Here is a 12,521-nt window from a genome sequence, read left to right as displayed (position 1 = left end):
AACAGCTGGCAAACTTCTGTTGCCAGGTCTTATTTTAGGTTACTACAGTCTTGGCTCTGTGAAATGCATCTTGGAGGCTCAAAGAAACGTCAGAAGGGCTTTCAGAGAGTTCATTTCTTTTTTTGTTTTGTTTTCTCATAGTCATTCAATTAGTAAATGTGAAGGGAAGTGTGATTTAAAAGAATCTATGGTATGGATGATGGTGAATAATTAGAAAAATCAGAGAGCTATGATGCCTCTCTGTGTAATGAGTTTTAAGCAGATGCTTTCACATTGTGCTCACAGTGTCAGTTAAGCTATTGTGAAACTTTGCTTTTGACTAAATGAATGCTGGCTTATTTAGAAGGAAAGCCAGTTAAAAAAGCCAAATTGGTAATAGTTCTGGAGTTCTTATAAAGTGCCTATTTGTAAGTATCTGGAACTTGGGATACATTTTTTTAAATGTTAGTAACAGATTTCAGAATCCTAGGATTTTGTTATTTTGTTAAGAGAAACAAAATATAGAAATAGAGAAGCAAAGCAGAACAATACAAATTGAGTTTGTGTGATGCCAAAGGTCATCTCTAGTCACAGTATGTCTTCTCAGACTTTATGTGTCCTGTCTCTATTCTGAACTGTGCTAATATTTACTTAATATCACAGTATCAAAGAACTATAGTCACAGAGCTTGACTAATGAAACCTGACATGAGTATGAACAGGAATATTTTGGTCATGCGCATAACATGCACATTATTCCCCTGAGTATTGTGGAGTATTTTATGTAAGAACCTATCTATTCATCCTTGTTGCACAATTGATTCTATAAGCTAAAATGTATCTACTAATTATTCTGGGGAAAAGGTAACATGGTTCTATTATGGCACCCCAGAGAAGAAACATGTACTCCTCTGACTATGAAGCTTTATGATTAATGAGTAGAGCATTAATGTGTTTTCCACTCTCTCTCTTTATCTTCCCTCATCTTTCAGGTAAAGCATTTATGCTGCCCAATGTTTAATCCTAAAAACATATGACCAGTTTCTAGACACTGATCACAAAAGTCGGCTTTCTATACATGCAATTTTGACACATCACTCAGAAGATGGAGCTCACCAGGTGTAATCACTCTTCCCCTCATCTTCTCTAATCTTTCCAGAAGCCATAGAAGAAGAAATTGGCTTAACCATTTATGACCAGTAATTTCCCTATTGATGCAAATAATTCCACACATTCTATTTCTGACTGATGAAAAATATCTCACTTTATTTTCATCCTGCATTTATGAATTTTATGGGCCAATTTAGCTGTGCTAAGGGAGGCCCTGATAATTGATTAAAAAATAGTCAACATAGTTGAGAGTCTTTCATAGAAAGACTTTATTCGGTAATTACATTGAGAAATCTTCTGTTTCTAGATTTATTATGCTATTATATGTGCCATAGAACACCAGAAAAGTTTCCTTCTGTACAATATTGTTCATAGAATTTAAAATGTCATGAATATATAGATAATATGTTTCGATTTGGAAAACATTATGTCAAGTCTATGACTCTCGTGGTAAATTTATAGAGAAATAACACCACTACTGTTTTTGTGAAAATCTAACCCTATTAATTGCTCTAATAGATACATATAGCTGTATATAATTCTACTAATTTTATATATAAATAAATAGATCAGATATTCTTTTAATCTCTTGTCTGGATATAGAGATTTATGATATTTATAAGAATACATTTTTTACTACTTTATACCAGAGTTAACGTAGGTCTAGCAATTATGCTAAAGAAAGAAGAATGGCAAAGCAGTGATGGGAGGAAGAAGGCATTATTAGTTATGCTGCTGATGACATCTGTAGCGTCCTATCCTTGCTGTCACCACAGAGAATGCAAGGCTGAAGTCAAGGACAAAGGAACTCTTCCTTTGCTAGGAGCACAAATCTAAAGACAGCTGTGACCTTTGCAAGCACAGAATCTATCAGTTTTCTTGAAGGGTGGTTCATGTCAGCCCCACAATACAAATAGCCAAAGATAACACTGTTTTTCTCATAGCTTTAAAATATATCACTAAATATTGAAATTTAAAATGATCAAATACTAGATGGTTAAATTACTAAAATGTTACTTAATCTCTTGAATGAAGGTTTATGAAAGAACAAATGACCCTAGAAAACACACAATTGCAAAATGACTATTTTATATTACCTGAAGTATCTTTGCACTAATAAACATTTAGGTATAAATAAAACAAATAGAACAGTATAACAGGAATAGTGAAAAGTCACAATTCAGATAACTACTTGGATCTTGGACATTTTTGTCATGTACTTTGTTTTTGATCATGTGACATATTGTCAGCAATCAGACTCTTCTCACTGGTATTGTCTTAAAGATACCGTTCACTCTTTAGCACCAATAGAGGATCCTAAGAAAAAGGAGGCTGTCTTTTGGTAAGTCACTGTACTGAAGCTGAGTACAATGCTATTTACAGATTTAATAAAATGCCAACTCCCCTTGGATTATCATCAAGAAGGAATCTTTAATCAAGCATCATGTGCCCTTGTCCCACAAGACAAGCCATTGGACAGAGTGATGTGGAGACACAAAATGATTCTGACTTATCTGTAAAATCACTGTAGCAAGATAAATATAGGAAGCATGTTCTCCCTCATAAACGTGTGCCATATGCTTGCAGTGATGTGGTATTTAGAGCTCAGGTTAGGACTGACAGTCCTGAAGTTCAACCTGGTATTTTCAAAAACTCAGCCCCCAAGAAGTAATGGCAGCAAAGATATGATCTGTTGAGATTCTTTCAAGGAAAGAAGGTGGCCATGATGAAAAAGGGAAAGGTTACAGACAGAAAAAAAAGACAAAGAGAGTGGAAAAAAAGGATATGGAAAAAAGAAAGAAAAAAATCCTATACCCATTTTCATTATGGGGAAATTTTCATGTTACTAGCGGTTTTCTCTCATTTGCAGCTGAGCGCTTCTTCACTTTGCATCCTGGCTGACACAAATCACTCTGAGTTACTGTACAATAAATCATTTGAAAAATACAGAAAGGCAATGAGCCAAAAAAGATACTTAGCATCTTAGTATTTTATCAGACATGACCTTGTAATGTTTTTCACTTACCTTGTATAAAATATAACCTCATTCAGTTTAATCACCAGGAAATGTTAATTCAGTGGGGGAAAATGTTGAACTTTTAAACAAAGAGAGCATTTGGAATACTTTAAAAGACAAACTCCAGGGCAGTAAGCTTGAGATCTGCTTTTATATGAAAATCTGTAGTTCCCCTTAGGTATTTTAGGCTTACTACTGGGAATTCCAAACAACTAAGACCTAAAATCATGGGTTTGAACTAAAGGGAACCTAAGATTTCTTTTGTATTTAACATTGCATAATATTACTTTCATTTTAGGCAATATAATGCTATTGATACTTAGCTTCTTTCCCCCCCCCCCTCTGTCATGGGGCTTGAACTCAAGGCCTGGCACTGTCCCTGACCTCATCAGCTCAAGGCTAGTGCTCTACCACTTTGAGCCACAGTGCCACTTCCTACTTAGCTTTTTAACTGAATTATTTTGTCTCCAACTTAATTTTTATATAACTGTTAATAAAGTTTTACCAGCTAATATTACATTAATATGCATTCCATTTAATGCAAATAATCATGTTATCCTAGGTTTAGTTTGTTCAGAATGAATTCCTGGCTTTGTTCCAGGTTCAATAGTCAAAAGATAACTAGATGCTACATTGTCTATTTTAAAAAGCCAATATGAATATAATGTAACCCCTTTGTTAATTACAATAAAAAAGAATATTAAAAATAAATAAATAAATGAACATGAAAAAAGCCAATATATCTGAAAACAATTTTAAACCCATACATTTCATGCCTTGTTTGAGAAATTATTGTAATGATTCAAAAAAAGTCTTTGATAATAGCTTATTTGCCTTCTATCCAACATCTCAGCAAACTCTATGATTGATATTTTGAAAAAATGAATGGCCATCGATATCAGTGTCAGAGGTTGATTGCAGATGTTATTATACACAGACAAGATAAAGATTGAAACTGTCAACACCATACCCCAAGTTATACTATTTCCAGTTTAACAAAACAGATTCTGTGACAGAATCATTCATTCATGTTTCTGAGGAAAACAACCTATTCATTGAACCCTTTCATATCATATTTTCTTCCCAATTCTTAAAAAAGCTCTACATTCTTGAAGCTATTTTAACTATTTACTTAATTCTCACATCATCGTCATAGACAGATACTATTATTTACTGTTAAATACACAGACACATAGCTAGAAGGTTTATTCAAGCCCCCAATTTCAAGGTACATGGAGGAAAACTTCACCAACTTGACCTGTACACTAAACTATCACAATGATGGAAATGGTTCAAGTACAGTTTTTTTTTTATTCTGATTCTCAGGGTCGTGCATATAATATGTTTCTCAAAGATGCTATATTTTTGTTGTATATTAGATTTCTTTTTAAAATATTTTTATTGTATTTAATAAAAGGGTTACATGATATTTGCCAGATAGAAGGTGCATTAATTCACATACATTGATACCCTTCCACATGTCTTGGTCCCCATTACCCTCCCCCCAACCCCCCCTCTTGGTTTTCCCCCCTTCCCTGTCCAATTTCAAGTAACCACTTCTAGTAAATTACAAAATATAAATTGTAGCAAAATGGATTGAAGAAATTTAAATTGAGTCTTACAGTATGACTTTCTTTATTTTTTTGCCAGTCCTGGGCTTGAGCTCAAGGCTTGAAACTTTCTCAAGGCCAGAGCTCTACCACTTGAGCCTCAGCACCACTTCCGGCTTTTTTCTATGTATGTGGTACCCTAGAATGAAACCTGCGTCTTTACAGCATGACTTTCTAAAGTGCACAACCAATATGAAAAGAGGTGTTTTTTTTTTTCTAATTACTTCAAAGACATTGTTTCTAGTGGATAAATAGTAAAATTGGACATTCATGATGTTATATTGCCTAAGGAACAACTAAACATTTTATTAAATATGTTTGAATGTTAGTATACATTGGGCATATTGTCAAAAAATAGAAATGACTAAGCATACAGCCGTCCTAATGAAATATAACAAGACTTTCAAATTTTTATATGTGTTGATTGACAGAATAAATAAGAATATATTTTCTAGTTTTAAATGTTTTATGTTAATCTAAATAGAAGCAGCATGGTGGCAGCAGGAAGCTTCGATGAGTTGTTGGCTAATGGAAATCAGACTACTCAGTCTAAAAGCTGATTTTCAAGCAGAGTTTGTTAACAAAAACCTCGCTATACATTTAGTGGTAAGCAATTATAAGTGTATTATCACCCAAGGAAAGGGAATTTTGTAGAAACACAGTTTTCAATGACTTCTTGACACATTTAAAAAATGTGGAACAGTAATCAAAACATAGAATTAATCTAAATGTTTATTTTTTTTAGCCCAGATTTCACAGTGACTGTGAAGGGGATCTTCTGAGATATTTTGACATCAGTTTATAGAAATGATGTGGTAAGGTAATTGTCAAATTTTCCAAGTGAACCCCTCTGTTTCTGTATTTATACAATATTTCCAGTGTAATAGCCTGAGTATAGACCATGTTTACTCACAGTAGAAGAAATGATTTCTTTCTTTCTTTCTTCCTTCATTTTTTCTTTCTCTCTCTCTCTTTCTCTCTCTCTTTCCTTCTTTCTTTCCTTCTTTCTTTCTTTCTTTCTTTCTTTCTTTCTTTCTTCCTTTCTTTCTTGCTAGTCCTCAGCCTTGAGGTCTGGGTACTGTCCTTGTGCTTTCTCAAGGCTAAAGCTCTGTCACTTGAGCTGCAGCACCACTTCAAGCTTTTTCTGTGAATGTGGTACTGAGAAATCAAACCCAGGGCATTGTGTGTACTAGTCAAGCACTCTATTATAAGGCCACAGGAATGATTTCTTGTTTGTGAAATGTAAAATATTAGAAATGCATATACATAGAAAAGTAAAGATTTAGATTTTGTGAAGTATTGTCTCAAAGCACAATTGAAAAATAATAATAAAAAAGAAACACAAAACTATATTCACTGTCGACATTCCAAATAACTCCATTCTGAAGAGCAGACTTCTAAATCTTCAATGCTTAGGGAGTATTTTCTTACATTGTTCCTCTTCTTTTTTTTCTCTTCAGACAAAGTCTCACTGTATAGCATAGGCTGATCTCACACTGGAGATTCTCCTGCCTCAGTCCCTTGTATGTTAGAATTAAAGGTCTAGATGAGCATGCCTGACTTCTTTACTATATTTAGTACATGGATTGTGATACTCAGCTATACAAAACATAAAACAGGTCCTGGGGAAAAGTCAACAACATTTATGTTATTTTCTTAGCCTATAGCCAGCTCGCAGATTTGAGTTACAAGAAATAAGACCCTGTATTTTGATAGGAAACTAACTGGATCATCCTTTATTGATAATCTTATATGGTACCAACTATTAGAGCAAGTTGGATTTTAAGAGGGTTATCCTAACAAATAATGCTACTATTACTGTGGCTAGTAATCTTAATCAGGTAACTCACAACTGATAATAGTGTGTCTCAAATGTATGTCACTGGTTTAAACATGAAGACTGATGAGATTTAAAAGCACTTGACTTTTAAGACCATCTGTGGAGCTCAGTTTAAAAAAATAGTTTTATCTGTATGAATATGCAAAGAAACAAAGCTCCAAAAGTTATATAACCATACTCAGAAACAAAACAGCAATTATACCCAAAGATGGCAAATACTTGTAAGGCATCCTACTGCTTTTCCTCCCTAGTTCACATAGCCATTACTCATTGATTATAGCCCAAGGCAGTCTCAGGCCTTTCCTTTAAACGGTATTCTACAATGGCACAGTGAGAGATTCAAAAGGAGAAAAGCAATCTATGAGCAGCTTGAGATGGATGGAATAGGCCATCTGATCACTCTGAAGACTGTCATTAGCTCTGTCTATAGCCCACGCAGATGGCCCACTTGTCACAAACTAAGTGAAGTGTTCTCTTCACATACGCCAAAAATAATAAAGATGTGAGGTCACCCAAACACTTCCTTCTTAATTGTTCTAAATTCTTTTGGATCTACAGACTCAGAGAAAGTAGGCTCCTATATGAAGTAATCAGTCTAGGAAAGAGAGGTTATCAAGAGTTCCTGATCAGGAATTCCCTGCTGCAGCAATGGTGGCCTTGTACTCAAAGGACATCACCCCCACAGGAAGTCTGCTGCAGTGTCTCTGTAGGCCTAGAGGCACACTCTGTCCCAGAGGGAGTTCCTGTGTGGAAGGCCCCACCTGTTTAAGAATAAAAATGAGCTGTGCAGCAGTGAAGCTGAAATGATTCCCACACAAGCATGGTCATTCAGTGTTTAGAATCCCTTCACTTTGTAATTTATATATTTGTGATTGTAAATGTCACAGGTAGCACAAAAGCAAGGGAACATTAGCTATAGAAGTTAAAAATTCTATTTTTTGAGTGCAGGTAGAAGGAATAAGATAAGCTTATTTGAAAAAGAATGTCATATTTAACTTGGATCAAAAGATTAGACATAAACAACCATATATAAAAGTGTCGAGCAGGTGAGTTCTCCAGACAAAAATCATCGGCTTTTAAATTGCAATGGTAGTCAATGGCGAAATTGCCTAGAATAATGCGTGTTCTGGAAGGATGACTGTTGATTAATTCAACTTAAAATATTTCACAATTGAAATGCTGCTCTACTGTCTCAAAATGAACTGAGAATATGTGTTTTCTATCAAGAAAATGAAAGGATGCATTCATAATACTACTAGATGAACAGATACAAATATTATAAAAATTCAATAGTATGGGCACACACACACACACACACACACACACACACACACACACACACACACGCTCACATTCCAGTATTAGTGTTTAAACTCAGGGCCTTGAAGTCTCTGTTAGGGTTTATGCGCAGGGTTGACTGCTGCTTTACCACTTGAATGACATCTCAAGTTTTTCCCCTTTTGCTGGTTAATTGAAGATAAGAATCTCACAGATTTTTCTGACTGGGTTAGTTAGCTTTAAACCTCAATCCTAAGATCTCAATATACCATTTATATCTTGATATAACATCTTAACAAACATCTGCATAGTGAAATAATTAAGACAGTCAATAATTTCACAAACTCATATCCTTGTTTTTGTACTACTTAAAGAGAGAAAACAGTCATCAAATCTGATCACGTATTCATCTTCTTATGTACTTTTATGCGTGTGCATGTATGTGCATGTGTGCATGCATATGTGTGTGCGCGTGCATGTGTGTGTGTGTTGAAAGGTGTATTGACTTATTGTGAGAAAATATTCATGTTTTTCATGTCCAATTTAAAAAAGAAATCAGAGGGAAGTCTTGAGGGAAAGCCAGGCATGGTAGAGCAAGCTACCTTATATGGTAAAAATTGTTCCAAAGGGTATATGAGAATCACAGGTCTGTTACTAACTTGATTTAAATATCTTTGTATTTACATTTTCTATTGATGCAGGCTTTCCTGTCAATTTTCCTTTTCTAGGAGTTTCAAAATGAACATCCACAGACATTCTTTAGGACTGGTCATATGTTTGTTATGTAAAAGTTAGATCCAAAGAGTTCAAGAGCGATGACTAAATATTTGGGTACCCAAGGTTATGGTCTTGGAGATATAAACATAACTACATAGACATAAAAATCTATGATGGGATATATACTTTATAGGCAAAATAATTTATTATATAGATTAATATGTATCTATGACATACAAACCCTCCACTTAATTTTAATTAGGTTCTAAAATCTATGTGCCAGTGATTGCATATAGAAATGCCCTTCTTGAATACTTGTTTGTTAAACATACATTTGAAATATGATGTAAAAATCAGTGTTAATAAAGTCTTTTTTTAAAAAAAGTTGCATTACTGAAATGGGTCTTAGATAATGTTCTAATGCAACTTGGATACTTCACATGGAATCCTGATTTCTGAGATGAACAAGAAATTGTAATCGGAAATTCGTATTTCTCATGCTTGAGTCACATCCTTTCACACAGAAACCTGGATACCACTGAAAACCCAAATAGGGTAATACTATTTTCTGACCTTTGAAGCCAACAGTATAAAAAGAAGGCAATTTTGTGCAAATGTTGAAAATGAATACATATTTTACACTTTTTAGCAAATGTTCTTGCCATCTGATGACTCATACACACTAAAAATGAGTCCTTGTCACTTCATTTCTCCATGCCAGTATTCTCTAATTCACAGATTGTGTTTATTCCCATCTACCAACACTGTCCAGTCCTGGTTTATCACCCTCTATCACTGGGGTAGTGTTGGTAGTGTTGGTATACAGAACATTCTGTGTGAGCCCTTTAAGAAAGTGCTTGACCTTCTTTTGGTCTTTTGACAAAGGCCAAAAATTCCTCCCCCTAATCTGGTGATATTATTTCTCATAGAACATACTGCCTTGACAATAATGTGGAAAATAACCACCACTCAGAGCCTACCTGATTTGTCAGCATGGATACCTGTAGCTGTAGAGACCACTGTCTCACATTTAGACATTGAGAACAATACTGTCCGTTACCTATTGTGGAATAGCCCATAGCACTGTAAGTCTATGGTCTATAAGTTCAAGTAGGCTTTATTGCACCCTTCTCCTTCATGCTACTCTTACCACCTATGCTCTTGAATGACTCCTTTGATCTTCAGCTTAGAAATTCATTTGTCAAGGTCACTGCTAAGCCAGAGTCTCCTTTCTGTGGTGCTGAGTTGACTTCCTGGGGTGGGGGAAAGTAACAGCCCATCAAGCTAGCTGGGTTGAGAAAGCTGTAAATCCCCTTTTAAAGCCTGAGCCCCCTAACATACATTGGGTTTAAAATAATGGTTTTATCTAGGTCTCCTAGCATTCAGATATTTGCAGAATTCACACAAGAAAAGAATGTTTGACTCTTGAACTCAAGACCTGTGTAAGAATATAACTTCTTTTTCCAGTTTCTATACTTTCATGTGAAAATGGAAGTCACCATGATGGAAATGGTTGCTCCCTCTTTAACTTCTTTAATGCTACCATATATCTTCATATGCATGTGATGGAAAGAAGTAAATCTGCTGCTGCCATGGAGGCAGGAGCAGAAAATAGCTGAAGACAGAGTTAATATCCAGCACTCTCATCTATTATCGTGTTTGGAGTTGTGGTTATTGGGCCTAGGGAAATATACCTTTGGTTTATGCTTCTAAATGTTTCTTTTATCTCTAGATAAAAGTTTTCATGGGAAGTTGCCACAATTAGACCACTTTTTGAGCCTTGGCCATGATTAAACTTAGATGTAAAAGAGATCAAAGAGTTTCAATTATGATTCAAATAGCTTCAGCCCAGCAGTGCAGCTGGTGTCAAGAATGAAATGGCTGAAGAGGTTCTATTTTGGAAAACCCGAGGGGTACTTGGTAGGTTTCGAGGCACAAAAAGAGGCAGCACACATGTATGTTTTTGAAGGGATTGCCTGACTTCCAGGATTTGATAGAGAAATGAGTGTTTAGATATCAGTATACAATCTAATGGGAAATTCGCAGGTATACTTGAAGACAGAGCCAGCTCCCCTGCCAACTCTCCTGTCTCCTGAACCAGCATAGCTGATACTGTTAACAATCATGTTGTTTTCTGTGCTTCCTTCAACTAAAGTCCAAGTGTTGAAGAAGATTCTTCTTCACAGGATAGTAGTAGTTCCCATTTTTTCCCCCTGAAAACATTTATTACTTAATTAATTTCCTTATTAATTAATTAATTTTTGGTGATACTGGGGTTCACCTTAAAGTCTCCAGCTTACTAAGTTGAGCCATGCTCAAGTCCTTTTGATTTTAGGTTCTGGGATTTGCAGATCTTCAGACTGGTATCTCTAAGGGAAAATGTGGGAATATGTAGATGATCTCTGGGTTGTGGGTACCGATCAAGTCACCAAGTTATTTAGAAGCAAAAGAAGGACACCATTGCTAGCGAAAGAGCCCTTTTACTAATGAACATGGGCACGCAGACAAGCTGAGTCCATTCTGACAAATGGGAGCTTGTAATGACCCTCTGTGGGGATTGGGTGATTGCTAGCACCTAGAGACATAGCCTTCACTTTTTCCTGCAAATGATTGAGCATGCCATAGTTATGTGCTTAGATTACTACAGGTGATCATTTTTCTTCATGGTAGCATATCTAGCAAACAAAGGAAGAAACTGGATATTGAATTTCCATCTGATTTGGAATATATTCTCTTTGTTAAATAATGTAGCTCCAGGATAGATTTATTTTTTTGTTACAAAAGGAAGTTCTGTACAAATTCTTTAAAAGATGACTTTCAAATGATTTTTGTTGTATGATTTTGAGCATGTCACCACCCAGTACTCACAAAGAAAGTCTTGAAGTGGGGAGATTGCTGTCCCCTCCGGTCATTTCTAACAACGCTGTACATTCAGTACCCATGACACCAAAACACTGTTGTAACTACATCCCACTATTTTTCTGTCTGACATATTTTTGCCTTCAAAACTGCAGTCATATGGCTGGGTTTCCTTTCTGTTTGTTTTACCACTTCCCCTTCTAAATATTCTGCATCATCCTGGAGTCTTTCCCAGGTTGTGGTCTGCTCTCTGGAAGGGCCACATTCCTCTGATTTGTGACAGTAAGTGGTTGCCATGGCAGAAGTTGTTTACCATGGCGAGGGCGATGGGGGGGGTGCAATTCCAACCTCCTTTCCTCTTCTCCTCTACCCACTCAGATGTTCTGAGACAGCTGCCCAGATACCGCTTTCGCGAATCACAAGCGACATTCCTGGAGTGTGAACTTTACTTTGCTCTGCCCTTTCAAGATAGGGAAATATTTGGCACTGTTTGTTTCTTTTGAACTGGGCAGTGCCCTCTTGACTGTGATGACTAATCCCACTTGTCAGAGACAGAATCTCCCAACAGTTCTTTCCTGCAGGTAAATCACATCGCTCAAATATGCCACAGAGGTCAAAGGCTGACTGTGTGGTGGGTGAGGCCAATCTGCCTGACAGATGACTCTGAGAACCTGGAGGACTTTTTATACCAGAAGAACCTGCCAGGTTGTGTTCCTTCATATTCCTGCAGCAGAAGTAGCATGGGGAGTGATAAGAGCCATAGCTCAAAAACCCCGATTATACCTACCTTCTAATTTGTTAAATGTGGAAACTGACTTCATCCAATTAATAAGAAGCAGGAAATAGTTTTTGTTTTCTTTTTGTAGGGACACATGAAGTAACGGTTTTATCTTAATCTGTCAGGCTTTGCCCAAGAGACTACAGCCGTGTGGGCTGGTAGCCAAAAAAATCGCTCTAAGGCCCAAGAATTAACACCCAGATATAAAAAAGAATGCTAATTGGTTTTCCAGCTGAAAAATAATAAGGAAGGTGGTGCCAAAAATGCTGCATGCCATGGAAACCCCAAGTTTACACAATAGGACCTGATTGTAATCTGGGGTCTCCGTTTGTAC

Source organism: Megascapheus bottae, chromosome 5 (genome assembly GCF_031878675.1).
Source record: "Megascapheus bottae isolate mThoBot1 chromosome 5, mThoBot2.hap1, whole genome shotgun sequence".
NCBI classification, from domain to species: Eukaryota; Metazoa; Chordata; class Mammalia; order Rodentia; family Geomyidae; genus Megascapheus; species Megascapheus bottae.
This window is presented reverse-complemented; position numbering follows the sequence as displayed.